Here is a 6,107-nt window from a genome sequence, read left to right on the forward strand (position 1 = left end):
GACCCTGTGCAAAATAGAAAGAAATCCAATATTTTTGGAAAGTATCAACCAAATCCACCTAACACTGCCCTGTGTAGCACATTCCACATCTTAACTGCCCTGACTGTAAGGAACCATTCTCTTTTTCTTAACAAATCATCTCTTTTCCTCTAACTTTAGCCACATGAATAGAATAATATATTCTAGATAATTTATCAAACTGAATGACACTAAGCTCTTTAACCTTGTGAGTTTGATATATGTTTGATATATGATTGTGCGCAATATGTATTTCCACTTAAACACCACTTTCTTTCCCAGACAAAAGGAAACTGACCTGGAGACGCTGGAAAGTAGAACTTTACTTGGAGACTCTGGGTCAACCCCAAAGAGTTCTCAGATATGCCTACAGTATAGCTGGTCAAGTCAATGTTGGTTGAAGTCCATCACTTGGTTTGGCCCAAACTCCTTTTGTATGTTTTTTTATGTTACATGTGAGTCCAGCTCTAGAGTTGTCTACAGTCTAGGATCTGGCTCAGTTGACACGTTAAAATTTGGGGAAAATTTGAAAGGAGCCCCTGTTCGATTCTGCACCCACTTCAGACAAGGCTAAGCTGTATCACCAGAACAACAAATGTTCCAAAAATAATACCATATATTTTAGAAATGTATATTATCCCATCATATTAGAAGCCACGGCATAATCACCCATTTAGATGTTCACTACATAGTGTATTCATGAAATATATTACATGCTTTAACTGTTTAAAATGTCATCAGAATAGACCATGAAACATTGCTCATAGGTTAATATTTTCATGCTATATCATATGAGAAGATGAAACCGGACTCTTCTGAAGCTTCGTTTCCTTTGGGCACAGTGGGCACCTGATTCTTGCACCAGTTCTAAAAGATCACGAAAGCTAAATAACGGATGTCATCAGCTGAACGGGAAGGTGGGATCAGCGACATTCTGAGATCCACCATCTCAGCAGAACAGTCTTCGGGAGATGCGACCTGTAGCAAATATCTTTAAAACGACATGGTGTGTTGCAAATGTTAACGTTCTATACATTTTAACTGGATAGCATTAAGTTTATTTTTGGAAACTGTGACAAAGCACATACACCATAAATCTACAGCATACAGATACGTTCTTAGATCATTTACAAGAAACCCATGCAACAATGAATTATTTCGTAATAGCTCGTAAAGCACGTGACCGTGTAGAACATTTCTGGAAATCCAGAAGCAGGTGTTATATGAATTAATTAATATTGATCGCAGAGATGAGAGGATAGGGTATGTATGTAACAGAGATGAGTTTAGTGAGATCTTTAAATAAAGACTCTTTAAATAATTGCCCATCATGCGTCAAATTCAAGCATTCAAGCAGGGGTATCAACCATAACATACGTGGAGCAAGAGCATTAATCGGCCCATCTTAGATCAATGTACAGTATGAAGCAGCCAGGTCTAGATTGTGCACCCTGAGATTTTTGCCTCGTCAACCTAAGATCGGATAAAATACCCTGGGGGTCGGGGTCAACCCCCTAATAGTTCTCAGGTATGCACCATACCAACCAACATTTCAAATGACAGAGGGACACCTTTGGTTAAAGGACTTTGATTAGAGTGTTCGCTAGAAGGGCTATTTCTGTAAGAATTATATATGCACACAATTTCATTTACATGCACATTGTAGTGAATTTTTAGAACACAAGACATTTAAGAAGCAAAGGGGGAGAGGAGGATTTGGGTCCCACTATGGGACTGTGCCTCTAAAACATGGGCACTTGGGGGGTATGAGTAGAACACATACAATGAGCATTACAGTACTATATGGAATGAAAGTTATTTTTGGCAGATTTTTCTGAACATCATATGTAATGAACCGTTTCAGACAGGTGTGCCCGACGTCAGTGATCAGAGACTGGAACGGAGCAATTATTGGAATTACTACAATAGAGTTTCTACTTTGTCTTAGATACGTTTAATGCAAGAGACTAAGCCAGAAGATCACTTCGAGTATTTATACAATCAGCCTCTGGAGTGTTTAAATATTCTGTATTTAAAAAAAAAATAATAATAATAATAAATAGTTTAATTAATGTCTATGACTTAATGTCATGCCAGGAGCAGGTAGACCCCAAAAAAATGAAATAAATACATGAAGTACAATTCAACAGTTTATTGGTCTCCGCCGTAATATAAATCAAGTAAATGAAAACATAAATAAAAAAATCTATATATAAAAAAGAATCAAGAGAGAAAAAAAAATAATAGAGGAATATGCAAAATCTATAAATTCTGGTGCATGTGCTAGCTCCAAAACAAAGCGGAGTATAAAAATAATATATTTAATACATGCCTATTGCATGAATATTTAAAATACATAATTGACCATATAAAAAACAATTGATATAATATACAATCAATTTGCAAAACAAATACACAAATGCCAGTGGCCTGACGCGTTTCGACCTCAAGGGGCTTCTTCAGAGGATTTTTAGAGCTGGCTTAATACTATGGACACTGTAGCCTTTATAAGCAGTGTATAACTGTGTATATCCCTCACCAGGTCCAATTCTATTTTAAGAGTGGGGCATTCACAGAGGTCCACCCGCCACCCAGATTGTAGCGTCATCAAAGAGCAAATACATGAAAACCAACTTGGTTTAGTTTCTTCTAAGCGAGGGTGTACGTTTGAACATTATTCTCTCTTGGCAGTTGAACTGGTGGAACTTGTTTTGCTACAAGCAGAACAGACCCAGCTGAGCCTGACAAGCGATACGCCTCTTCTGTATCGCCATGACCTTTCAATCTGTAATTACAGAGCTGAGCTCTTTGACTTTAAGTGAATCGGTTTACTGTTAACCTGAATAGAGCTTGTGCTAAAAACCCTCATTCTTTTATGGTGCCTGCAGTGGGATCTCTATAACGCAAAGCACACCTTCCCACCCGAAAGCAAAAAAAAAAACAAACAATACAAGATACACACAAAAAAAAGATTTCTCAAAAGAAGTACTTTTAGTATTAAAAGGGAGGGTTTTCAGATCACCAATTACCTTTGAATAGTGTTTTTTGGCAAGGGGCTTACTCACAGTATATTTAAGTGCCTGGGAGCATCAAAGACCTGCAATATGTATAATTTAGATATGTCATATATTAAATGGTAGCCAGGATCCAGAGTACAGAACCCTGCATTGTTTCAGTACCGGGGAATCATGATGCTAATGTGAAGAATGGTAGGACACCCCCTTTTATTATGAAGCGTTTTGGATGAGGGGTTCCATAATGTATCTGATAAGAATTGTTTGCTTATGGGCATCATACACTTAAATTAATTTAAGCAGCTTTACCCACGGCGCTGATTGGTAAAACTGATGGGACAGTCTCATTCAGACTATAAAGAGACTAGAAAGAGTTCTGTAATGTAAAGTGAGTTTTCTATAAGAAGCTCCACGTCTCTATGAGCAGCCACCAAGTCATGCTTTTCCCATAAAAAAAACCTCTGGAGTACGATTGCTCTAGATCAGGATTTAGATATTAGGCACAAATCCTACAGTTGCCTTCAACCTGAGTGGGGTAGAGTTGGCATCATGGCGACATGAGACCTTTCCAGGAGCCGTGCCCATATGGTCCTGAGGAGCCCATATAAAGTGCTACCTCCAGATACTCGGCTGAACATTCCTCATACTGCAGGTCTCGTTATTCTAGGAGAACCTCTGATCTCTCCCAAACAGCCCACATAGCTGCAAAATCAATGGAGATCTCATACATGATCATCTCGAGGAGGCACTGCCAGGTGGCTATTTGGGTAATGTAGGCGGGTGGCCCTGCCCCGGATCGCACCCTTCTCCGGACTGCCCGCAGCCTAGGTGGGCACCTAAAACATTTGTGGGGGCATATTCTCTATCTGGGTATTTATAAGCAGGAAAAAGATAAGATTATTTCATCAGCTTGTTTGTATACATCATGTGGGTTTTTACTGTATACAGCGCTGGGGGGTTATATTACTGTATACAGTGCTGTGTGGTTATTACTGTATACATCATGTGGGTTATTACTGTATACAGCGCTGGGGGGTTATATTACTGTATACAGTGCTGTGTGGTTATTACTGTATACATCATGTGGGTTATTACTGTATACAGCGCTGGGGGGTTATATTACTGTATACAGTGCTGTGTGGTTATTACTGTATACATCATGTGGGTTATTACTGTATACAGCGCTGGGGGGTTATATTACTGTATACAGTGCTGTGTGGTTATTACTGTATACATCATGTGGGTTACTGTATACAGCGCTGGGGGGTTATATTACTGTATACAGTGCTGTGTGGTTATTACTGTATACATCATGTGGGTTATTACTGTATACAGCGCTGGGGGGTTATATTACTGTATACAGTGCTGTGTGGTTATTACTGTATACATCATGGGGGGTTATTACCGTATACATCATGGGGGGTTATATTACTGTATACAGCGCTGTGTGGCTATTACTGTATACATCATGGGGGTTATTACTGTATACAGCGCTGGGTTGTATGCTGAAGGAGAAAAATATTTGTTCTCCTTTAAATAGATGCTGAAGTATAAGTTAAATATAGGATTAGCTACTTTTTAGTACAAGGTGCTGAGATTTGTGATTTTCTAAAAAGAAGTTGTTTTGTTGTTTTTCGGCTCATTTCGTGTGCCGTAGCAGACATTTGAATGGCGTCCACCTTTCAGGTGCCTGAAAAGGTGACATCTAATAATCGTCATGTCTTTTAAAAACAGAAGCTGATCCCTATTTACTTAGCATTTTTTTGTGATTATTTTGTGGATTTGAACAGAATGTCGCTTTTCTGTCACCAGCACATTCTTGAAGAGGAACAAAGTAAAACGAGGGGGCTTTGCACCAAAACTTTTGCTTTCGCATTTCTGAAAGCAAATAATCACAACCCTGTACCCTTCGGTACAAACTATCTGGAAGCCTGGAAGTTTCCGATTTTAGTAACACTAAGTCATACCTCCGAAGCATCCCAGCTATTATAGGTCAGTCCCGATTCTTGGGCACTGTCCCAAGTAGCTGCCCCACTAGCACATAATGAAACATATTTTGAGCATTGATCAAGGACTTTTATTTTGCCTTGGGTTTGATTTTATGTGTTTGTGTAATATATAAAAATAGTTAAAAGAACACAGCCCTAAATGTCACAATAATGTGCATATAGAGACATGTATTATATACTGTATATTATCATGTAATAATATGTATTATTATTGTGTAAATATATACCATTCTTGTTCTATACATATAGGTATCATTAGGTCACAAGGTCCAAGGTCTGGGGAGAGCCCTGCCCCCAGCCCCATAATAATATCCTTGTTACAGTAATATGTAATATTATATATATACCGTACCTATGAGCAAATACGAAATATACCTGACTTCCTGACAGTTGTGACCGCGGGTCTTGGCAGGTGATTTTGTTTTGTTGTGTGATTTGGGGAAGTGAATAAAAAGGATATATTGTTCTGAAATGCCAGACAAAGAGGTCTGTGATGGTCAATGTTTGGTGACAAACACCGGCGTGTTTACGAGTTATATATAGGACGGTGTGTTTGGGTTACTTTATGTTTTTGTTTTTAGCAAACCCAAAAGAGGAAAGAATGAGCCATTTCTTACAGCCCCAACATTCCCACAATTCCACGGCATGGAGGATCCCCTACTCAGACAGCCAACAACGGGCAATATTCATTGTGGGCACAGCTGCCAACTCTCTTGCAGTCTAACAGGGGCAGTATTATTGCCAGTGCACCTAATACCGGCACTTGAGCCAAGATTAAAAACCCGGAACCCTGTAACCAGCACATTGAGCAGCAACACAGTATGGAGGCGGATCACCGAATAGAAGAGACTGCCCACCCGCATTGTGAAAGCGGACTGCGCCCCCAGACCTGCCTGCCTTGACTGGATTACGTCGCTGGTCACATGGTGTCAAATTTGACATGATGATAGAATAATTTCTAGACACAGAGAACAGTTGGGAACTAATATGTTCATTTGGGGTAATGAAGAGTCTGTAATACTATATTTGATTATAATTTTAAGTAGGTAGGTACATAGGTTCTGTT

This window comes from Sceloporus occidentalis, unplaced genomic scaffold (genome assembly GCF_023333645.1).
Source record: "Sceloporus occidentalis isolate IW3139 unplaced genomic scaffold, rSceOcc1.0.p SCAF_333, whole genome shotgun sequence".
Taxonomy (NCBI): domain Eukaryota; kingdom Metazoa; phylum Chordata; class Lepidosauria; order Squamata; family Phrynosomatidae; genus Sceloporus; species Sceloporus occidentalis.